Genomic DNA, 25605 nt, shown 5'->3' with positions numbered 1-25605 from the left:
TCAACAAATCATGTCTGTATTTTTCCCAAAGTATCACAAAGTCCGGGCATTATAACTAGCTTGTCACTTTGTTTTCACTCTAACAAGCAACATCCTCTGCACTATATCTGAACTTCACAACTCTGTATTACCTTCTGGTGGAAGAAAAGAGGTTATTATGTTATGAAATTGAAGTGGAACCCTATGTGGTGGTTGCTTATTTTTGAAGCCCAGTGTGTTATGGTCCATTTGTTTGCTTGTTTTCTGTGTGTTTTTGTGTTTCGGGTTTGTTTTGATTTGATTTTCAGATTGTTTTTTTTTTTTTTTTTTTTTTTTTTTTGACTTGCACTGCATTCCTGGCACCAAACTCCATACTCTGTCCATGTGTTAAAGACATCATGAGATCCTGGAAGAGTGACTTCTTAAATAAATATAGAAATAAGTCTGAATTGAGAATAGCGAGACCATAGGAGAAGAATTGAAACTGGATTGGAAGAGGTTTTGATATAGTCTACCTTCCCTTTAATCTAAGGGGAACATCCCTTTTTTAATGAGAAAAGCAGAATTTTCAATTCAGCTTCACATAAATGGATAATCTGGTATTAAAATGAACTTTGTTTATTAATGAAAACTATTTAGTACTTTCAGATAACATTTACAAACAAATTTGATAGTTTTACTTTTTAAGGGTCCTTTTCTTCCCATTTCTAAGAGCTGCATACATAAGGTATATTAAAATATTGCTCAGGGTTTTTTTAAAGGATGTCTAAAAAAAAGAATTCATTTTTTTTCCCCTGTGCTTTTCCAAGCAATGGAAATAGCTAATCACCACATTCTTAGCTACAGTATATTGGCAGAGCTTCCTTGACTTTAACGTAACAATGCTGGTTTAAATCAGCTGAATATTTGTCTGTTAACTTTGTAATGTATTTCTTGCAGAGTTCACATGCAAACAGTGTTTCTCTTTTTTCTTCTTAGTGTTTTCCTCTCTGGTATGTTGACAATCAAATGCCTAAGGGGATATCAGAGACATTATATTGTCTAATTTACAGTACCTACTGCAATAGGGGTGATCCAGATACCATTTTACCTTTTTTGTGTTTGATTAAATCATACACTAAAACAGAGACTGTTGCTAACTCTTCTTCAAGTTAGAAAAAGGTGGGTATCTGGTATCAAAGGTGGGTATCAAAGCCCCAAAAGTCCTGTAACCTTCCAAGATCTGATGGTGAAATTTTGCCCTTTTACAAGGTTTGGCCCTTTAATTTCGGATAATTGGTGGACGCAGTAAATAACTATTTTGATAATATTATTATTATTACCATTATAGTACAATTTTCCTTTAAAAATGAATGAATAAATACAGAAAAAGTATTTATAAATTTTACTGTACTTTTCCAGTAATCTGCAGGACTATGTGTCCTAGAGTTCAATTGTTAGATACATTTTGACAATCTTTCATTTCAAAGTGGCTTTCTTTTGTCCTGCAAAACTGGACATAAATCATCACATGGGATTTTGGACCATAAGCTGAGATCCCTCCAATTTCAAGGAAGGGATATAGTTAGGGATGAGGATGCACAGCTCTCTTGGAATGAATGTTTTTTTTTCTCTCTACTTAAATTGGAAAGGAATCTGCTGCTGCCATGGTGTGAGTGGATTGGCTTTAATTTGACTTGATTTACACATTGCTGTATTGAAAAAAATAAAATAAAAAAGGACACTTGTCGATCACTTGTCTAGTCACTTGACACTTGTCTCACTAGACACTTGTCTAGTTCAAAACTGAACCCACCTATAACTGTTTGCCAGGATCCTTTAACAACTATTTAAAAGGAAGATTTCATTTTTGCATCAGTTCTGACTCTGCCTGTGGCCTCTTTGACTCCATTCTCTGCACTGGAGGACCCTATTGTCCTTGTATCACCTTTACTTGACCATTAAAAAAAAAAAAATCCTCAGGCTACCTCAGATAATTGTCTTCCTTTCTTTTCCCATGAAAGCTAGTATGGCTCTTCACCAGGTATAAATCACCCAGAAGACTGAAAAGATGGTGAAGTCAGGACAGTTTTGTGTAGTCATATAGTCTGAGGATCTACCTCCGGGATATTTTAGTGCATCAAAAGAGAACTCAGTCAAACAACAGGCAAATGGATAGTGACAGATTTTCTCCACTCCTAAGCAGATCTTGTTCCTTGTTCTTGTTCCTGATCTCTTCTCCAGGATCTTCCCATGCACTTGGGAAGTCCCCGTATGGTTGCCTGAGAGCATGAGAAGTCCTTGCATGGTTGCCTGCAGGAGGTACCCTACAGGTGATGTTCAAAAGTAAGTCTTTTTTGATTAGTGGCCAGGAGGAACAAGTTACAAGCAGAAGCCTTGTCAGCTATCCAGCCTATGTGCAAAAGGCCAGTGTAGCCATATTCATGTGAAGACTGATCTATTGATAGGGCTCCCCTGATTGTGCATGCAGGCAAATGCCTCCTTTTCTTATAAAATCAGCAAAAGTGAACAGAAAAAATATATTATTTTTATTTCCTGTATTATATATACATATAATATATATACACATACATAAAGAAGTAGAGAAAGGAAAATATCCCCATTCCTGACTTATATACAAAATATAAAGGTCATTTTGTTTAAGATCAGTGAAATAGATTCTCTGGATGCCTGTTGATCTTAATCGGTTTTGGCCTCGCTTCTTGAAAGATTAAAGCTCAATCTGAAGATGTCTAATGACAATGTACTAAGGCTAAAGTAGCAGTCAGAATAACTCTTTAGTGCATGTGCATGTATACTCAATAACTGGGGAAGGCATTTTCATTAAATCAACATGCAGCTCTGCCATTCACGGAGGACTGTAACTCCTCAGCCTGGTGAACCAGGGAGATAAAAGGGAGCTATACATCTCTATGATTAAAATGGTGACAATTTCTTCAAATATCTAAATGACAAGACATAGTTAATCCTTCAACTTTCATAACATTATAGCAGTGTATTAAAAGGTATTTATTTCCCCAAAATGTATTAAAAAGTATTTAATTGCCAAAAGACAGAGGAAAGGTAAAGTACTTTCAGAGTTCAGGAATGCTGGCACAGCTGCTCACAATTTCATGTCAGTGACATTAAACAGTGCCAGATAGAGTACTTTTCTTAACTGCTTGTACATTGAGTTTAATGTGGCCTGGTGAAATGCTAAACGCTATTAGCTGGAAAAAATAAAAAATAAAAAATCAACCTCAGAGCAGTTCCTGCAGGATCAAGTAACCTCCCCACACAGAAGGCTGCATGATACGGCCAATGTGCTAAAAATACACTGATAAACAGTGATATAGTCACCTTTTTAAAGTTGACAACCAATCAATTCAATTACTGTGTGTTTCTGTTGTGACTGGAATTTGGATCAGACGTATGAGAAAAATGCTTGGGTTCACTTATGCCAAGGACCCATGCAACTTTTGCAACAAGATCTCTTTTTCTGGCATGGGCTCCATCAAGCATTGAAGGGGGCCAAGCAAGGGTTGAGGTGGGGACAAGTTGTTAACTTTTATTTTTTTCTGTTCTCCAGTGTTACAGATAAAAGTGAATTAGTAAGTACCATTAGTCCTTAGCTAATAAGAAATTCTTAAAAATCATAATGTAAAGGGTATGCTAAACTACCTTCCTTAAAAGGGCCCTCATGATGGTCTAAACTTAATGAGCAGTGTCACACTGCTTTTTTAAAAGATACTCAGGAAAGCAGGCCAAGGAGGAACCCACTTCACTGAAATTGCTTCTGTTCTTTAGCTATTTCACAATTTGTCAATGTAAGTACTACTCCAAACTGTCCAAAAGAGCTTTAAAGTACAGGAAGAAATTTGAAGATGTGTAACCTGGTAAAAGAATACATATGTAGCTCTCATCTCTTGCAGATCCATTTTAGGAGAAGCCTAAAATCCCACATTAAAAGTTTTCATATAAAATGCAGGGTAGCATATACATTTTCCCACTGACACTCTCTTCTCCTAGAGGATTGAAACTCTGACTAAACCGGATGTCTTGTGACAAAAGTGACATTTCTCTGATTTTTTTTTTTTCTTTTCATCAAAACCATCTCCCAAAGCCAAGAGTGAAGGCTTTAGCTGAAAGATGAAAATACTTACTCAGCAATGCCACTGTGGAGCTTCCTGCAAGTATCTCATGCTCCCTTTCATCTTCAGCCAGGTGGCCACAGGACTCTTGTGATGTATCACGAGTTTTTCATGAGAGTATACCATGCCACTTAATGGGAAATGCAACCTAGGCAGAGGAAAAATGGGATCAAGAAACAGTCACACTACACAAAACTATACATGAGTCACTGGGGCAACCATTTTTCTGAATTCAAGTATAGAGAAACAAAACCCATCATCTGCTGTACTCCTATGAGGTCCTGCCTGTGGAGTGTAATGTATCCACTTCAATGAATTTTCTGTGCTCTAAGGGGCATATTTATTGGGAACAGCTTGAGATAGATAAGGGACCTTAAGAACAGCCATGATCAAAGAGCAAACATTGGTTGAGACTTATATTCAGTTACATCTGTGTTGACACAGACCTCCAGATTTTGCGGTGTGGTAAGTAAGGCTGATGAATTATCTAAAGCCCTTGTGTACAGCCCAAGTCTACCCGTACCTCTGCAGAAAGATGCTAGTTGTAACAGCAGCACACTTGTCAAGAGCTTACATGATAAATAGAATGGCAGCAGATCCTGACTGCAAACCAGAATTAACTGTCTTGGACCTAGTGAAGTGGGTGCACCCATAATGTTAATTGTGTAGGAAATGTTAGTTCATTAACAAATTTGCCTTTTTAATGCTTTTGAAGACTCTCTCCTACCTGCTGATCCATTTTGTGTGATTTTATGGGTCTTGTCTTCTTTGGATTCTCTCTGAATTCCATGCCTGTCCTATCTCCTTTGCATATACAACTGCATTTGCAGAGTTTTGGGGGCACACATCTGCTTTCTAATAGTGCATTGCTGGTTTCCAACACACTGTACCAAGCAATCGATTATCCCAAAGTATGAAAACTATTAGAAAACTTTACAGATCTATTTTATGCCATAAACATTGCATAATTAAAAGCCTAATCCATTGCCCTTGAAGGTAATGAAGGGGAACTGTCATTGATTTCAGTGGGCTTAAATCTAAACCTAAGTCCAACCATCATGAATTTTTCATATTTGGTGAATATGCCAGGATTGTGTCATTTGCTTATAGACAACCTATTAACATATTTCCTCTCTGGAGATGCCTTTAGAATAATCAGAGACATTGCAGGTACACAAACCCTTAGTTCTTTAAATCCCATGGGAAGAGCTTTCATATTTTTCTATGCTCCCATTGAGGAAAACTTAAAACATTATTTTCTTGTTGTTTGTGTTTCTTTGGTAGAGTTAAAATTGTTCTTTCTCTCTTGTCATTTCATTTTCACTTTAAATTATAATATATCATACTTACGTATTTCTTAAATCAATGTCCCATGAGGCTTTATATGACATGTATAATTACATTAATAATCCTACTATTAGTAATGCCAGTATGTAATATCAATAGAAGACTCATTACTGAACTGTTTTTTGAAGAGAGGAGAAATCCTAACCATTTTTGTGAGTAGCTTATTGTGGGAAGTGTGTACTATTGCCAACCTTAATTACTCAAATATCCAGAATCAGACCCTAAAACAATCAGGAGCCATTTAAAAATTAATAAGAGAGTTCTAAAATAGTATGATAGAACTACATATCTAGATGAGATTTTAAAAGGAAAATCAGCAATAGCAAGATTTGTGATAAAGTGATGGAGCGTGGTGACATTTCTTATGTGTATGTGTGTCTGTGGAACAAAATGCAGGTCATTACTAGCTTCCTTGAATGCCTGGAATTTGTCCAGCTCCGTTCTCTCAGTTTTAGGGAGCTCAGTTTTTCAGGGAATTTTTTTAGGAAGCTGTTGGAAATGAATACTGATGATGATTTTGCTAGCGGTATTTTTTAAATATCTGGCTGTTTATAGTACTACCTGGGGCATTCAGTCAGCAACTGAATGCTGAGATCCAGCTGATTTTGTGTGATATATTGAAATAGGTGCTCTTTCATGTTATGCACCATGCATTTGAATAAGTTGGATGTGAAAATTGCAGTGTAAAGAAAATAAGCATTGTGTGATTAAAAGCTATCTTAATTGGACTGGTCAAGTGCATTCCCACTTCTTCCTACCAGTAAAATTAAAGGCAGTTCTTCAAAATCTTTATTGGAGAAGGAGCCAGAAGTCCAACTCTTAAGATGGGGTGAAGATTGATAGCAGAGAGGTTTTGAAATAGTGGATCTATCTTAGCTCTGTGGGCTTACATAGCTTTTAAGGATTTATCCTTAAACAAGACAAGTCCAGTGGTTGTTGGGCTAACCAAGGGCTACCAGAAAATCTGCATGCCACAGACTTCTTGTTTGATGCTGGGCAAGTCCCATTCCCTTCTTTTAAGCTGTCCATATGTAGTATGGTACGTTCCAATCAGAAGGACAAACTAGAGATTGTGAGCTGACCTTGTTGTGGAGGCCATCTCTGTTTAGACAGATGGAATGCATTGTCTGTCTTGCAGAGCCATTGTGTTGATTTTAGAATGCATGTGTTGCAGCATAGCAGAGAAGTTAAATTGTTTTGCAAAGTGAGGACATTCTATTTTTCCCGTAAAACCAGTATGAACAACCGCAGTTTCCCAATCTCCCATTACTGAAGCAGAGTGAAGCCTCCCCAAAGGGCTTGTGAAAGACCTCCACAGATCATTTTGGTATAAACAGATAGTATCTTTGTACCTAGTGATTGCTTACATATAAAACTCAGATCACAAACTTTTAGAGTTTGGCCTTTCTGGCAGCAGCTGCAAAAAAGTTCAGGAAGTTAATCTCATTTTCTGACTGGAATAGTGACTTTAAGGTTAGGGAGATTAGCTGCAACGTATATTCCCAGTAAGGACTATGGCAGCATTAGGGGAAATGGAAAAAAAGATGTTTTTATGTCTAAGGTGGAAAGAAAGAAAGAAAGGAAGAAAGGAAGAAAGGAAGAAGGAAGAAAGGAAGAAGAAAAAGAAAGAAAGAAAAAGGAAGAAAGGAAAGAAGAGGAAGGAAAGGAAGGAGGAAAGAAGGAAGGAAGGAAGGAAGGAAGGAAGGAAGGAAGAGAAAGGGAGAAGAGGGGAGAGGAGGAGGAGAGGAGGAGGAGAGGAGAGGAGAGGAGAGGAGAGAGAGGAGAGGAGAGGAGAGGAGAGGAGGAGAGAGAGGAGAGGAGAAGGAGAGAAAAAACTGTCATATATGTCGCTGTGGTTGATCCTTCCAGTAGCTTAATCTGTAAGAATATATAGAATTAATGCCATGATCACAGAATGATCACAGCCATGGAAAGACTGACAGCACCAGCAGTAACCTGGGCTAGCCAAAGGATTGATTTCAGTAGCAATACTGGAAGGCCTCAGGCATTGCATGATTTAGTCACTGGTGTGTGCATAGTGTTTACTAAGCAGAAAGTTGAAATCACATGGGGAAGGACAGACGTGGGTGGAGCATTAAGCAGAGCTACCTCTGCCACTGGGGCACAGAGGAACCCAGGAAGAACTGGCTGCAAACAAAAGCTATCCAAATCTTGGAAAATACACTCAAATGAGCTAGGCAATCCCATGTGATCTGTGCCCTCATCTGGAGTTGTGTGCTCTGATCACTTGCTTCAAAAACTTCCCTAGAGGAGTGGACAACAGACTTTGCCTTTTGAAAATCAGAAGGTAATACTGTGTTCTTTTCTATGTTCCTCACCCTGCAAATTTCAAACTAAGGGCCTGATCCTGTGCCAAGTGGAGCACATGGAGTTACTTCCTTTGTCTTTGATACATTCTGGCTCAGCATTTAATTAATAGTCTTTTATAAATAGTTTTTGGTTTTGAACTTTTCACTTTACCTTTTCCAGATATAAAGATGGGACCCACACTTATCTCATTAATTTCAGATGGTTTGTTTCTGCTTTCAAGGTGTGCGCGTGGAACCCACTGAACTTCCCGGACACAGATGAATATGGAATTTGGCCTATGCTTAAAAGTAGATCTGAATCAGTAACAACAAAATGTTTTGAAAGTGAATTTCAGTCTGATTATATTTGTAATGCTCATATGCATTCCAGAAAATACTGAAATATTTGAACTCAAGAAGTAGAGATACCAACGAAAAGTGGATTGAAAGCTTGCATGCTCAAATATAGAAGAAATCTGAAACAGCCCAAGCCTGGCTAAGGCCGTCATTTGTGCCTTGCTCATTAGTTACTGAAGTCATCTCCACCCATTAAAAAAACAGGATTCCTTTTGATTTCAGCTAATATCCAATTTTGCAATCTGCTCTCAAAGTAAAAATGAAGAGAAATAAAATGACCTACACGGCCATGTCAAGCCATGCAGTTTAAATAATCTAGTTTAGTTTCCATGCAAGTCAGTGTGAAATGCATCAGTTTCCAAAGGAAGAAAAATCAGGAACTTGGGCTGTTTTTCAAACATTAATGTCAGTAACTCACCTTTTGACCTGCCACACCAAAAACTTATTTTTTCCTATTTAAAGATGGGAAGAAATTGAAAGTATGTGAAAGATCATTTGGGCTCCAGAGATACTTATTTAGATATTATATTTAGATTTATTAGAAAAATCTCCTTTTGCATTTCCTGACTATGCTGCTGATGCATGTGGGTGTCTGGTGCAGAGGAGCAGCTGAGACATGGGTATCCCAGCAGTGGCTCAACTCCTTTAAGACCAACCCAAAATGAGAGCATTAAGGCAGAGGTGAGAGGGTATCAGAGCTGCCCCTGAGATGCAACAGTGTCCTGCCTTCTCGTGCAAGGAAGGCTGAGAGTGGCATTGTTGGGGGCACGGACCCCTGTGCCCCTCAGCATGGTGAGCTGGGGGGCAGTTGGGCCCACGGAGCTCATGCCTGGTGAAGGAAAAGGAAGGTTTGCAGGGAGGACTCAGGGTGTGAAGGGTTGGGGAGTGATGATTTGAGGGACCAGCTGAAGGAGGGAGGCCTTGTGGGATAATTGGGAACCCCAAAGGTGTTTTGGTCCTTATTTCTGTTTCTTTGAAAGCGAAGGGGTCCTGAAATTCAGTCCGATGCAGCTGAGATGCCTTGTAAAGCTATATAGGGATGGGGGAAGGCTGAGGGGGGAGGCTAAGCTGTGCAGCAGGGCAGCTCCGGCTGGCTGCTAGCCACGTGATTTGAACCACTCTATCATGCCAAATCTGTGAGCAGCTAGCATTAACTGCTCTTGGATTTATTTTACTCCTGAGCTTGACAGATAGCCTGCAGATAGAGCAAGCCAGCAAAACTGCTGGAGAGTAGTGCTGCAGGCCTGTGGCTGTACTTATGCCTTGTCCTTCCAAGCTGGGGAATATAAGCGTGAAAATACCAGGATGTAGTGATGTGTCTCACCTGAAACAAATGAGCAGAAATTTATGGCAGGTGGTTTGCTCCCTGAGGCAGGACACTGAAGGGTATTCTCTGAGCTTGCTGCTGAAGTGCACCATTGAGGGTTGCTGGTGGTTGCTCTTTCCCCTCCTGCTCTCTGTTTTATCCAGTTAGCTTATAATCTCTTTGGGCAAGGACCTCCTGTTCTTGTGTGTTTGACTAGCATAATGAGGTACTGATTTTGCTTGGATGTTACACTTATATGTGTTTTGTTCATCAGCTATAAATTCTGAGAAAGCTGGCTCTTTCTTGTTGTGTTTTTGAACTTTGTCACCAAGCAAGTATCTGACTTCTATCACTATGAATTTGGGCTACGCTCAAAAAACTTTTTTTTTTTTTTATTTAACGTTTTGCTTTTTTCCTCTTTCAGATTCTTAACCCTTAAAACTGCCTTGCACTTATCCCTTAGATTTCAGGCTATTTATTTTTTTTCTGAATGCTTTCTGTTGTTGTCAAAAGAAGAAATGTGATAATTTGGAAGGTTCACAGAAAGCATGTTTTGTGATTATTGTTCTTGCAATCTCTCCAATGTAAATTGCTTTAGAAAAGCTCTGTTCCAGCTACTTTAATTCAATTTTGCAGAATAGGGGATTTTCAGTTGGCTAAAGACAAGGGCTTTTCTTTTAATGGGTACTCAGGGAGGAGTGCAGTTTAACTGTTCAGTTTCTGTCTTGGAGTTCAGCTCTGCCTGGTGGGGCCTAGGGAAATCCTGTGTGGTTAACTAATCTTCCTTTGCCACCTTTTTATTGTTGATAAGGGGCAAATATGCTCCTTCCAGTGCTTTGAGTGTAGAACAGTGCTACTGGGGCAGTTTGAGGGTGCTCTATCTCAGCTAGTTCCTCTTCCATAATAAAGTCAAAAATAGCTCTAGAGAAAAGCACGTGCCTGCTGCAGCGAGGGAATGCTTCTGCCCCCAGGTCTGAAAGGGAGATTCTTGTAGAGTCTCTGTACACAGTCACATTGCAAAACTTCCTTAGTGCTGAACTGTAGCCTGAAAGGTCCAGTGGTACCTAGGAACATGATCTCAGCAGGAGAGAGGAAACTAAGCAGCTTGGCTTTCAGTAGGTGGGATTACACCAGTTCATACCAGCTGGGAATGCAGCCTGATTTCATATTTTTGCTCACTTTAGAGTCTTTTTACTGGGTGTTTATAAGGTTGCTGATGCTTGCAATGGCAATGCTACATTCCCACAGCTGACTTTCTTTTGCTGATCCTGGAGAATTGCTGAACAATCTCTGGGGTGTATGCCAACTTGATAGGAAAGAATTACCCTGAATCTCTCCCATTTTGTTTGCTTTGTTGCTGTGTCCCCCTGGCAGCAATTGTTCCAGGAATTAGCTTTTCTGAAATAACAGGACATTTGTTTTCTCTAATCCTTTAACTCTTGCTAAATCAAAGCAGAGATATTGCAGAACTTAGTCAAGTGTATCTCTTCAAGCTGATCACTCCAGTGGGTGGTTTTCTGCTTTCCAATGTGTTGGGTACACATCACAGCAGCACTGACCATTAGGCAGGAACTTCCTGTCTTCCAGTACAGTTTCCTAGCAATCTTTGAAGAACATAACTTAACCTCCTTATGGAAAGTAGCCAGGGACATCTTTGTTAAAACCACTTTTAGTCCTAAATGCAGCGTAACCATGAACTCTGGACTCCCCCACAATCCTGCCTGCTCTGCTGCCACAGTTAGAAAAATACCTGTACTTGTGAGCAGGACAACACTGGTATAATGCTAATACTTTGGTGAAGCTATCACATCCCTCATATTAGTGTACATTTCTGCTTCAAAAACAGATCCCTGGTAACTAGTGAAAACATGGGAGACCATTGTTCTCGGAGAAGATATCCAAAGAGATGCAGCCGTATAACCTAATGGAGTTTAACCATGACTCCTCAGAGTTCAGTGTAGGTGCCAGAAGTTTTGTTTGAAAAAGCAACAGAGTTTTGTCTGGTTGGTTGCAAGGGAGCTAATGGCAATTTGATGAAGTGATCAAACTTTGAAAACCTTTCTGAAAGTTCAGTTTCTTGTTATTCTTTCTGATGCATCTGTTAGCCTTCAGAAAACGATGTGTTTAGAAGAGCAAGATAGGTGCTGTACCTTAAACACATTCTTTATCTGCTTAAGATATAGAATGGATTTTGGCAAGAGTTATGGAGACAGAAAAAAATTCTCCATGCTAAAATAAATAGGGGGGCTGCAAAGAAAGATCAGGAAAGAGTTGATTTTATTTTTTTAATAAAAAGACTTAATGCATGTGGAGCAGTTCCTTTATGAAGAAGCAAAGCAACAAGTGCTTGAAGAAAATAAAACTATGTATGGATTCTGATGATGCAAAGAAATACTTTAAAGCAAAGTTTAATTCCTTATGGAGAAAGCAAGAGCGTTGTTGTTTTTTAACCCACTCCTAAACATAGTATTTTTCTTCTTTTTCACCTTGTTTTTCTTTAGAAAATTGCTATTGATTCATGGATTATGTGATTTGATACTTTTTTTTTCTTATTGTCAAATAATGTCATAAAATGGTTTAGTGCATGTAATTAATCTTGTTCTTCAAGATAGGTAGTAAATTCCTTCTGACCTGAAAATTCTGGACTGCAGGTTGACATTTAAGCTGTTAATTGTATTACAATATATTAATAATTAACTCTCAGTTTTTACTCACACAAGTGGATTCAATATGTCTGCTAATTTAATTCAATATTTTTTACGATATGTTATGTATCAGCTATTTCTTTTATATAGCATAAGCATCAGTAAAACACTCTGGTCAAAGTTCTGCTCCTGTTGCACAGATAACTGTAACTCAGAGCTGTTGGTTTGGGACTAGAATATGTCATGCTAAACTGTATTTAACTACTATGTATATTTCTTTCACTGAAGTATGCAGAGTACCTACTTGGTTTGTGATTTTTTTCTTCTGACATTAGTGTCCTTGGTGGGATGTTGTTGAGAGCAAAGGTCTGTCTTGTAGGACAAGTCACTTATGCGCTATGATGCTCTGGGCTACAGAATATCAGTAAGGCATGGGGTATACTTTAAACAGTAGAGACCTGACTTACCAGGGCTATAGAGATAATGACAGCTTTTGGTCCGCATGCAGAAATGTGGTACTTTTACAAATAAAGAGCCATTAAGCGAAAACTTAGAGAGCCTAAAGCTGCTGGATTCCATGGAGAGTAGGTTAGGTTCTTGCTGTGAATACATACAAATCTCCTGAATGACTGAACTCATACATGAATGCTGTTTTTCTTCCATTTTAATTAAGTAGCACTTAAGAAACGTTGGTATTTGACATTTACATCCTGGTTTGTAACAGCAGATGCTGTTAGCTTCAGGAGCCTCAGAAGTTGAGTTGCCATCCTGAATCTTATAGCATGATTTTATTTATTATAAATATTTAAATACACACATATGCACCTATTTTTTTTAAAGTTTCTTAGATGTTTATTTTAGATTCTCTAAATATCAGCTTTACCTTAATTGGCCATCCAGAATTATCAGCCACTCTTGGAAATGCAGCCCCGTTGCTTACTGTCCGTGTGCACCATAAACCTCCCTGTAGGGAGGCCCCATGGTGGCTGGTTCTGTCTCCGTTTATGCCAGGTATGTAAGCACAAGCCTCATGGTAAGCGTGTTTAAGAGATCTTCTTGATTACAATGGGAGTGCTCCTTCAGCTTATAGCTGTACAGATGTTTACATACCTGGCTCAGTTTGGGCCTATATAAAGATCTGTCTCTGTTTCTCTGCAAAGACTTTTCTGCCCGCTGCTTTGAGATTTCCCATGCTTCATATTCTCCCATAATCAGAGGAAGGCAGTCCAGGTCCTTACTAGGAGAAATCCTAGAGCCTGAGATACGAAGACGGCAGCTTACTTGGAGTTTAAAGACCTGCTAAAACAATAGAGCATACCTCAGCAAATATGTGCATGCTGATGTTGAGGCTTGTGTTACTGGAGTGCTTTTTGCCAGGGTGAAGTCTTTCAGTTTTTTACAGGCTTGTTCTCCTTTGGGTTTGTTCTTTGTCCCTCCTCTCCTCACCATCCCAGAGAATAGCCTTGCGCCATTCCTTAAAGTCAGCAACTATTACCCTACATACTATTAAAAACCAACCAAACAACAAACAACAAAAAAAAAAAAATGAATGTTGTCTCCATACATCACTTCAGTTCACAGAGATGGATGGATAATGGTATTACAAGTCTAAACACATTTTACATGCATGCGTGCGAGTACAAGTGCACATATGTATGCAAAGATACCATTTCAAATAATTTCCCTTCCAGAAGGTAAAATAGCAGGAAGTCCATGGAAAGGAGTAACTTCCTGATTGTTCCAGGAGGTGAATACATTTACATTAGTGAAAAATAAGCCTGGCCCTCAGTTATTCATTCCTTCACTCACTCTGTTTGCTTGAAGATTACATTGTTGCTTTGTAGGAAAAAAAAAAAATCAAAACTACCAAGAGTCTTTTCCGGACTCAAAAGATTTATGCCCTGCTTTGTTGATGTTTTGTGCTAGCACTTATGTCAGTCCTGCTCTTAAACAGAGTGTGGTGTAATGATCCTTTAATGTTTTTAAAGTGATTTTTTTTCTAGCTCATTTTTTTTTCTTTTTGTGAGAAGTACGTATGTAATAGTTGTGTAATAGTTGTTCAGTTCTCTTTTTTTAAAGATATTGTTGTTTATGCGCTGTAATAGAACATACGGTCAGTTTACTCTTCTATCAAGTAAATTCTGTCTTCAGTAGAACTTTATGGAACTGAGCTTAGTTTTAATGACTGTGACATTACCCATGCCTACAGTGAAGGCCCAAAGTAGTTGAATGTACACCTACTTTCACTGAATGACTCTTTGGTACTTACCAGAGTGCTGAAAAGCTGGAGCTTGTACTTAGTTACTTTATGTCCCAGAATTAATGGCATGTGGAAGTGGCACGCTGTATTTCTACAGTGCCCATTGAAACATGTTGAGAATGTTCTGGAAAAGCAGGTCATCATGGCCTTCAAGCAGCAGTGTGACAGAAAGGAGGTCCTGAGGGAACTACCAGGTCAGAGCCAACCACAGTGGGTAACCAGGCCTCCCAGAGTGCTGTGGTTACTGTTAAAATGTTTATGGCTTTACCTTTTGCTTAATTAACGTTCATGTGGTGTTTGTGGCATTCTTCAAACCCACTACTGAGGCTCAGTAGCACTGAGTTTGCTTAAAGGGTTTGTATCGCTGAGGCTGTGTCAGCCATCCTAATGGACAGTTTTCCCCTTCTCCTGTATGTAGTAACTACTTTATGCTGAGTGTTTAGCTGTGTCATCTCATGTTACTACATTTGGGTTGCTACATTGAGTTCATGGTTGAAGGAATACACACTGATATTCCTTAAAAGAAAGGAAAATGTATAATAATTCTCTCCTATGTTCCTTCCAAGTACTAGTTGCTGAGCACAGGGCTTGTCTGTGCAGGTGCTAGAGCTGTTCCTCATCTTCTTCCTGTAGTGTAGACCTGCTGCTGCTCCCTGAGGCAGGTCACTGGCCACGTAGCAGCAAGAGGAGCTCGGAGGAGTCTGGTAGGAGACACTGGACCAAGTGTGATGGGCTCTCTTCTCCTATGTGACCCGAGTCAATGCCTCCCTTCTCAGGTGGCCTTCAATGACAGATACAGCCGTGGGAACTGACCACGTGAAGTTCTGGCTTATGTACTGTGAAGGCTGATCCGTGAAATACTCAGATACAGGGGGATCAAGGGCTCTAGGCTTTGGATTTAGTTAAGATGTATGGCCTAAGGCTTGTATTAAGATACTAGAGCAATTCTTATGACTGGAAATGAGCATCCAGATTTTAAGAGTAGGAGATACTTAGCTGTGGAGGAGCTAAGTGGAAAGTGTTACAAATGCTTCTAGTGAACAAATGGGAGCTTTGAATAATGTTAATGCTTGGAATAAGCTTGGGGCTGCATGTGGATAGAGTTGATGGAGAGCTGTTAAGTCAGTAAGAACACTGCATCGGTGAACCTGCAGTGGCAGCTTTAGTCTCTCAAGGGATGACATCAAGCCTGCTGGCAGACAGCTATAGCAGGATATGACAGGTCTGAATTCATTTAAAAAAAAAATGCAGTCATGCTACAGGTATCCTTTGTGACTGTAAGAAGTCTTTTTTTGATCATTCTATGACTTGGGTCTGTATTACTAGAAGCAAGAATAATAGTATCCCCTGTATCTTTTGTTTATATTGTGAGCTCTTCAGGATGGAACGCACTTACTATACCACCACACAGCGCATAACACAAGAGAGTGTTAAACAACTAATAAATAAGAGATATTCTTATTCCAGCTCAAGGGATAACAAAACCTTTAGAAAACTAACTTGTTTAAATGAAGCTAAACAGATTGGATTTGGTATGATAACTATTGGTGTGGCAACTATCCGTCACTACTGCTGCTCAAGCTCAATCTCTTTATCTGTGTGGAAAAGCGTGAAAATGAAGGGTTATTCAGAGCATTGTACAAAGCCTTAGACTGCTCTTTCGGTACGCTTCTTGTAAACCATCAGCCATACCCACTACCAGTCTGTTCGGCCTTTTCACCCTTTGTGTCTGCTGTGGAACAAACCACACTGGAGAATTGAGCCCAATTGCAGTAAATCTGACATCCCAAGAATCCTTGGCACCTCCCTTCCCTTCCTGTCTTTGGCTTGCTCCCTGTTAACATTTCTTTCTATTGAGAAAAGGAAAAACAATATTATTTTATGAACTGTTATCAGACATGTACACTTACTTTAAAGGCATGGTCCATTTGTACTGAGCCTGTATTTATCATCTAAGCTCATTTAGTTACTTTATCAGAATGTCCTTTAAAAACAAAAGATGTCATCATAACAAACCACAACTTAGAAACTCTCTATACAAAACCTGATCATCTCAAAGGAGAGGTGTTGCCAAGCTGTTGGCCATAATTTCAAGTAGCCATAATACGATGTACCTAATATCTGGGACCTGGATTCAGTCTGCTCATCTCAGTGGAGATGCCCATAAGCTGAGTGGTGGATGCTGTGGCTGAAAACATCTTTAATTTTCTGGGAAGTTTGGCTCCCATTAATTCTGGTTAACCAATTAAATCTCTAGTGCTGAAAAAAAATCCATGCCATGAGGCCATGATTTATCCCTTTATCTTTTCTAGAGGACAGTGTGATTTGATAGAAGAGTGAGAAATTTGGAAAGAAGTTTGGTGGTCCAGAATTAAATACGGTAGAACAAAGCTCAGGAATTAGATTAACTAGGTATCTGAAACCTCTTCAGCAAACATGTTAAAATACTTCAGGAATATTTTTCTCTAACAAAATTTTCATAAAACTTGGTTGAGTAGCAGTAGCAATTGTTGATTTAGAATTAGGGCTCGATTTATTTATCCCCCCCGTGATGAGAAGCAAGAACTGAAGAAGCCATGAAATCTCATGGAGGCCTTTTACTTTTGTGATCTAATCAAGAAGGATGAGGCATGCACTCAGACACATAAGACAAAACCCTTAAATTAATGGCTAATCTTTCATTTTTACTGACCCTAAGGAAATATAAAAGCAAATATCTATTTCTCCCAGATGAAAATTTACACTTCAAGCCATAGGAGGAGGCATGCTGCAAGTTTCTTTTCCATAAGGATTCAGTTTCTGGAATAGAGACTGGAAGAGAATCTCAGAATTTATTTGTTTGTTTAAGAGGAAGGATGAATGAAGAGAAAGATGCCTGTATATGAATTTGAAATTTTTGTGTCTCAGAACTTTAATCTGTTGTCATGATTTTGTGGAAATGGTTCATGTTGGAATGTTGAGTTTCCCGGTTTTTGTGAACATTTATTCAAAGGTTCTCTGCCAGAGAACTGAGTGTTCAGATCTGAAGGTGTCTTTGAAACATCCATTCCTTAAGCATTTCTAGAATGTTTCAACTCTCACTGTAGATAACTGCCAAGTATCTACATCGAGTTAGAGAGCATCTTCAAGTAAACTTCAGTTGCGCTGGAAAAATATAGAGATACATTCATATCAATTCACTAATGTTTCCCTGAATTTACCAGAGGCTAAAAAACCTCCCCCCCCAAACAACACCCTATACAAAAGGGCGAATCTGCAACTTTGAGTGTGTTAAGCTTACTGTTTCTGGAAGGTGTTCTTATAGTGAAGATCATCTCTAGCTCAGAAGTCTGGGCTCTATTTTAATAGAAGTCTGTCACTTTTATTTTTTTTTAAACTGTAAATAGTGAAGCCCACCACTTTTTTTTTGAGTAACAGAATACGTATTCTCAAAACCCATAAGCAAATTGTTATTACTTTGACCTAAAATGGATTTTTATTCACTTCAAACCTGTTATCATTAAATTTAATTGTAAGCATTGCATTTGGAAAAGTGTACGTCTGAAGAGTTGTACGTAATCACTAAGAGCATATAAAATGTGCCAACACAGTAGCATTTTAGTGTTCATTTAGTGCTTGTAACATGGGGAGGAGCAGCTACCCTCATTGTCCCATGCATCCATAACAATTCTGCTTGCTGTGGTGTGTATTAAGAGAGCCACCAGTGTGTTATTTTCATTGATAACTTGCTGCTGCTGCTGTTCTATTAATCATTGCTCTCTTAGGAGCTGTGTTTGCCTGTATTAGTGGGGCTAGGGCAACCTTGCGGTGCTGTAGAAATGCAGAGTTCCCGCTAATGTAGCGCTGTGCTTAATGTCCTGCTTGAATGGGTGAGTGAATCTCAGACTTCAAGATGATCTCTGGTTATCATATATTGCTGGTAACTTGGTGATGCAGGACCAGCAGGCTCTTTGAATTTCTTGTGTAATGGTTTCATGTATTCTAAGAAGAAAAATGAGACTTGTGTTTACACAACTTGATGAAACATGGGTAAAACATTAAAGGGATTGTAATTGAAAGTTAAAGTTACACTTTAAAGAAGTCCAACTGTGCTAAAGTAAGAAGGACATAGCCAAGACCCAAATGATATTTTTGGTTCTGCCTTGATTTATATATTAATCTTTCATGCACTTAAAATATTTTTCACGACCTGTTCTGCAGACCACTCACTGTGCTTTTGGAGCTGCAAATTTGAGAATACCAGCAAGTTAGTGGAAATCTATTTTTGAGCCATTAAAATGTGGGAAAGCTTTCTAATATTTAGGAGGAAAAGGTGTTACATTCTGAGGAAGAGACCTGTATATATGAGTGAGGAAGGTGGGGTGCTTGTAGAAGAAATCAGTGGGAAGACAAGGAAGGATTTTTAGCCTGCAAGCACATTGCAGCTCATATTGGTGGTCTCATATTTGTTTGTTTGTTTTAAGGCTAATGTGAGGATTACTTCCTTCAGGAAAGGGAAGGTGCTTCAGAAGGACTTCTATCTCCTTCTCCTAAAACTGTGCCTGGAGAAACAGCAAGGATAATGGGGGATGTGTTGCCTCTGTGTCCATCTATGGAAAACCCAGGGTATATATGTTGCAGAAATTGCACTGTATAAACTGCTCCTGGGATGGGTGTCCAAACAAAGTGTGTGAGCTGAAACAGAGAAGAGGAAAAATGGGCCGTGGACTAGAGTGACTGTATCAAGTATTACTGATAACTATTATGTTGCCACACCTCACTATCGCTTCTTGTCATGTTATCCCCTGTCTACTACCATTAGCTGTCTGCCTCATCCGTCTCCTCAGAACCATAGGCTGCAAAATCACAGGGTGGCAACTGTCCTATGTTACCTTGTTACCTAGTGCATACCATAGTGAGCTCCTTGCAGAGTCCTTGGTTGCCACCATAGGGAAAACAACAGTAAGAAACCACATCTAGAGAGTCCTTTTAGTGCATTCATATTCTTGACACATGTTCTGAAAAGGTTAGTGATTGAGGATGCTTGAAGAAATACTTATTCGTGCTAAATGCTCATCAGATGCTTAAGAGCTGTAGTGTGTGGGTGGCTGCACTTATTTTGGCACTGATAGATTGCCGGATCAGGCTCTGGCTTCAGGACAGCATCTGGGGTGGGGGAAAATAAAATTGCAAGCATGATGAAATGTTGCAGGGCCTCAAGCATTGGTGTGCAGGGGGCAGAGAGGGGCATGATCATCGGTAGCTCTCAGGTTTGTTCTGCTGCCATAGCACGTGGCACCTGCATTGGCGTGTTGCACGCTGCTGCTGTTCTGCTTGTTTTGCAAAGCTGTCACAGCCAGTTAGGGAGACACAGCATGCTGCCTACTGCTGTGCGATTTTTATTTTATTTGACTTTTTTTGTTGTTTTTGTTTTGTTTTGGCATACAGCAGCTGAGAGCAGAGCAGGGCAACTGCAGCTCAGCTGCGGGCTGAAGAGAAGCATGCTGGAAGGCCAGGTGACACAAGTGCAGCCTTTGACATGTCAGTGCAGCAGCAAAAGGCTGATCAGCCTCCAGTCCCCCCATGAAGAGGGCAGTAGTCAGGAGACAGTAAATCAAGCTGGTTCCTGTCTAAATCTGTGGATGTGGATGAATCAGGCCTGATACCTGGAGACAATTTGGCATTGCTCTCATTTCAAAACAAAAGCAGATGCCTAGATGCAGAGGTGTGGCCAGTTATGGCTGGGGAAGGGATGTGTGGGAGAGAAGATCAACCTTGGTGGAACCTATCACTTTCTGGTCTCTTGGTCAGCGCTGGCCATAAAAATGAGACCTGTTGCACACGTGAGTGAGAGAGTGCCTCTCTGACCTGTTAGGAAACTGCACTGTGGAGGACTGGAAAGACCCTCTTAACTTCATGCTCAACTTTCCATGGTACTTGCACATCTAGGGCTAAAGCTCCAAGATTAACTCTGTCCACTCTATTCTAGGTAGTGGCATGGTGACTATTGGAGAGCAACGAAGCTGCAGAGAAGCAAATATATCAGGCGTGACACTGGTACCATTGTCCAAAATAATGGGAAACTTATATTTTAAATATTGCAGATTTTTTTAATAACTACATTAAAATAGAATTCAAGATAGATAGAAAAGATATATGGAAAGTTTAGCGAGGTTATTAAAAGACTGGAAAGCCTATCTTATGGGGAGGGACAACAAGAGATTGGCTTGTTTAGTTTAGCAAAACAGAGTTGGGAGAGGATTTGACAGCACACTATAAATACATCCAGGGCTAACTGCCAGAGAGGGGAAAAAGCTATTTAAGCCCAAGAACAATATTTGCATAAGAACAAATGGGCATAAACTTGGCCCTGAATAGGTTTAAACTGGAAATTGGGTGGTTTCTACCCTTCAGTATAGTGAAGTCCTGAAACTGCCATCCAGCAGGACCAACAGTGGCAAGAAATAGTTTTCGTGGTCCATGAGAGGGACTGTGCTGTGTGGTGCCTGTATCCACAGAGACTCAGGCATCACAACTGTGTAGTTTCCTTCTGGTCCTATATCCCTAACCAGGTGCATTGGTATGGGGTTAAGGACATGTTCTGCAGCTGGTGGTGGTCTTCTGTCCTGAAAAATACCTTCTGCTGAAAATGAAAGTGCTGATGTTAAACTATGGCTATGTTAATAATGTCCTTTAATGGTCTGGGGGAACTTCCAGCATTGCTTGTGCCTGTGTAAGTGACTCTCTGTTCATGGCAAAGCCCCATATCTCTGCGGCTTTTGTAACAATAAGGTTCCTTTTGTGAGAAAGGGATGCAAAACTGGACTTTTAATCATGTAACCTGAAAGGGGAAAAGTAGCTCCTATGATTGGAAATCAGAAATATCTCAAAAATGACAGTACTGAGATAAGGGACTTCTCATAACTTTAAATGGTTTCCTGCTGCTGCTAAAAATTCATACAACCTTTAAATATGATGCTCATGATTACACATTTCCTTCTATGCAGCTAGAATACCAGTGTGATGCATGTTTGACAGGTAAAGGAGCTGAAGCATTGAGGGTTTGGGGACCTGAAGCCTGGCACAATGATGCCAGGACACTGGTCTTCTGTTTTTCAACCTGGTAGTCTGCCTATTGTGCCATTCGTCTTCCTAAATGACATCACCTGTGAAACTTAACTGTGTTTCTGTTCCCACCTGCTATTTCCTGTTACTAATTCCTTTCTGTATCTTTGACCTTTTGAGCTGAAACTTTCCAGGCTTGCTCCTTTATTTATCAGTGATATTTTAGGAGCTTGTCTCTTTCCTAAATCTTAACAACTATGTACATGCGAACTTGGTTTGGACCTCTTCATTGCAAAATGAGCTGAGGAGAAAAAGCTGAAGGAGGCACAGAAATAGCCTCCAGGAAAGCAGATTGACACACAGTACTTTGGTAGCTTTGATTTGAGTCAGCTGTAACTCACTGAAATATGTATTCTCTGTGCTCAAAGGTACTTTCTGTACTGAGCGTTAAACTGGCAAAATGCATAGCTAAACACAACTTTTATAAAAAAAAAATAAATAAAATGATGGTGGTACCTGTGTAGCAGTGCGTCAGTTATAGGCGTTCTCCCTGCTTTTTGATTGCTTTTTGAGAAATATTCTCCTAGCATAAGATAGGAAATGTGTCCTGCCTTTCCATAGTTAGGGGGTGTTACTGTTTTCTGAACAGAAAAGCAACCTCAGTGATGGACTATAGTGAGAGAAAGGTAGGGTGTGTCACTTCTACTTACACTCTGAAAACACTGCTTTGACAGAATTAAAAATAAAATCTCATACTGACCTACATCATTAGCTTCCCTTCTCACTCTGTCCACCACAGCCTGTTAAGGAAAAGGGGAGCTGGAGCCAAATATCATGCTCTTGACTACTCCTTAGGAGGCTGAGATGAAGGCTTTTTTACGTATAGGAATTTTTCTAAGAACTGAGTTTTGGAAGGTTTTAAGGCTTTTCACATATTGGGCTGAATTCAACTCATGTTTTAATTGAAAAGAAAGAGAATTTAAAAAGTCTTTCAACTTTTTTTTTTCCCATGTAAAATTTTTACTTGGGAAAAGCAGAATTACTTTAACATTTCTGAAAAATAGTTTCTGAAACTTTGGTTAAAAGAGGACTGTTTAAAAATAAAAAGAACATGAACTTTTGAAATAACCAAAACATTTAAAATTCAAAACAAAATCGTCTAAGCAAACTGAAGTTATACTTGGGGATGGGGGATGTTAAACTAATTTGGAAGTTAATATCAACTTTTTTTTTTTTCCAATTCTAATAGGTAAAGAAGTCTTTGATTTATCCATTTACTACTCTTTGATGACTGCAGTTTCTCTCATTTAGAGAAAGACATTGTCCTTGGATTTCAGGTAACTTGAATATATCCATCCATGCATTTCCATTACAGCTGTCTCCATGTTATCTTACAAGTATCACGTTAAGCCATGTTTTAACTGCACTGTATTTGGGGGGTGGAGGGTGTTTGTTTATGATTTTAAGAGAAAAATAATTTGGTTTATATATTCTTTCTTTCCAGGAAAAAAAAGCTACAGAACCTTTAAATTCTTTCTGATGTTTAAAGACTCAGAAAGCTGTATGTTGGAAGAACACAGATATAACTAATACCCTTTTCATAATCATATTTGGTGCCTATGTCTGTTTTAAAGCACATAAATGCCTACAGAAATCTGCTGCAAGTGTTTTTTTTCTTCTCCTCCTATATAAGAAAAGAAAATGAAATGAGATAATTTGCAGATTAGCAGATGGCAAATACTTAGCAGCCTATGTGGAATAATTTTTTTGGTATTAGTCCAGTTCCAGGCGGATGGCTGTCCTCATCCCAAAGTCTGCCATAACAATTTGCTAAGAAAGCTGAATCATTTGCCTTCTACTTTGGGAAGTTGTTCCTGCAGTCATGAATAAGGTAAACTTTGGAGGGGTTAGTCTGGGGATGCCCACACTTTCATTACCTGTGTTTTCCTTTTCTGTAAAATAAACAGAAGCCTGCAGTCTCCAGGGTTGTCATTGTAGCACCCCTCACAAGCCTTGAAATTAATCTTAAATAAAAAAAAAATCTACTACGTAGGCACAACAAAATTTACTATAAATGGGTCATAATTACATGATAGACCTAACTGGCTCCAAAAGAGTTGCTCCAGGCTATTGTGTAAGCAATACTCCTTTGAGAAATGTATAAATACATGTAATTCAGTACATAATACACATGTTAAAAAACTACCTAATTACATATTTTCCCAGGAGAATGAAAAGGCTCCAAAAGAGCTACTCCAGCCTCTCCAGTACACAATGTGTGTTTTATAACCTTTCATGAATCTCTTCCATTCTTTTTCCTTTAGGAGGGAAAGAAACAGTAAGGAAATTAAATACAAAACACCTACTGTACATTTAATTTAGAGGACAAAATGCAATGTTGAAATAACATTAAGGGTGTGATGCAAACCAAGGAAAGCCAGGAAATTGAGTGTAAAGGCTGTTACTCCATCCTTAACTCACGTCATTTGTGTAATGTTTCAGGCCAATGTTCTGTAGCGGCAGATTTTAAATTTCATCATTTAAAATAGGGTTGTGGCCTATCTACACGCATACAGGTACTTGCATGGACCATACTGCTGAAATGCCTGAGTACTTCTCATGTATTTATACCCAGGAATATATACATATATTTTCAGGAATATGTGTGTTTTTTTTATAAATCATCCTGTCCCTTTTGTATGGCTTTTTATTTACCTGTTTTATTTTAAGAACAGGTTCCTGTGTGTAAGCCTGTTAAGAAAAACAAAGAAGTCAGCTTATCCTTCAGATCCGACAGCAGCCGCTGCACAGCTCTAGGGCTTTTTGCATGTACCAGGCAGGGTAACATCTGCTCCGAAGACTGGCTTTGGTTCTGGAGGGATCCCTGCAGCCCAGGATCACAAGCCCCTTTGCAGCCTTCTTGATGCAGGGGATGGGAGGTCCTGCGGGGAGGGTTCCTCAAGCCACCTCTGTAGAGCCCCAGGGAACGGGGAGCATCCACTGCAGGGGTGTGGACACTGAGCTGGGTGCTGCCTGGTTGCAGGGGAGGGACCAGCAGCCCCGGCATGTTCAGAGCAACCTGTGTCACCAAGGGGGTTATTATAAGCAGTGTTTTCCTTTGTTGTTTCCATTAGATCAAAAACATAGTTTGTGCCCTCTCTCTTGGACCAAGCAAAACATTGCATACACTTTTGATTTATTACAAGGGCATGCTGCACACAAGTATCTTTCTTTGTATTATGTATTTATTTCACAATAGAGCCCAATAGAAAATGCTATTTACTTTGTCTGTGATGGGTTTTGTGAGTGCTGTTTGTAAAACAAGTAAACAAAACAAAAAATGAAACGTAGTTTTGCTGTTTATCCCCAAGTGCTGCTGATAGGTTTGCAGTAGACAAATCAGCTTACCCATTCTTATTAAAATGTTCAGTATGTTCTCTCTTCTTTATTAACAAGATGCCTTTCTTTCTTCCCTGGAATGAAACCAAGGCCTTTGAAAACAACTTTTTTTTTTTTTTTCATGGGAGCAAGACAGAAGTCTCCTGCTCTAGAAGCTCCAAAGACAGGCATTCATCTGGGATGCCGGGAGACCCAGTGAATTTTTTTGATTAGCAAAGCACAGAGGTTCCCACAGGAGAAATTCAGGGAATCTCACTTGAGAATAGCCAGGTGGTAGGAATAACTACCTGGTGTATGAAGCCTGTCATTAAGTCTCTGGTCGAAACAAGCACACACAGTTTAGGCCAGGTCCCACTTGTCTCATGAGGATGTGCTCTAGCTGAGGAGCTTGTGTGGGGATCCAGATGTGAGCTTCTAGTGAAAACCAGGGGATTTCTGCCGAATTCAAAGCTGCTGCTTGCCTGCGTGTTCTTGCAGCGGGGACAATCCAGTAAATCAGCACTGCTTAATGAAAATCTCTTTTACCCAAATACCGTCAGTCATCTCTACCCTTTTCTCAGATGTACTGCTGCTGATTGTTTTACTGTGGTAGTGTTATACATTAAAGTTACAGAAAACACTATCTTCCATGTTGCTGGTTTATAAGAAAACTTTTGAAGGGTGTCTCAGCTATTTTATTTTTTCTAGCAGATCAGACTATGGACTGCCTCTTGTTCACATCATCCTGCTTGTTTGGAGTCAAGACATGGCGGATCAGAAAAAGGGAATTTTAAACTTTGAGGAGTCAAAAAATTGTATGGGCTCTGGAGGGAAACTTCTGTGTAGAAAG

General features: G+C 39.4%; 1 long non-coding RNA gene across 1 annotated transcript; it reads left to right on the top strand.

Annotated features, from left to right (window-relative positions):
- The first annotated feature begins 9472 nt into the window (after positions 1-9472).
- Positions 9473-25337, top strand: LOC121065618. The gene is made up of 4 exons (XR_005817197.1): positions 9473-9654; positions 22627-22714; positions 23155-23268; positions 24113-25337. It is a non-coding gene; the product is annotated as an uncharacterized LOC121065618 (long non-coding RNA).
- The last annotated feature ends 268 nt before the right edge of the window (positions 25338-25605 follow it).

Source organism: Cygnus olor, chromosome 2 (assembly GCF_009769625.2).
Source record: "Cygnus olor isolate bCygOlo1 chromosome 2, bCygOlo1.pri.v2, whole genome shotgun sequence".
NCBI lineage: Eukaryota > Metazoa > Chordata > Aves > Anseriformes > Anatidae > Cygnus > Cygnus olor.
This window is presented reverse-complemented; position numbering and strand designations above follow the sequence as displayed.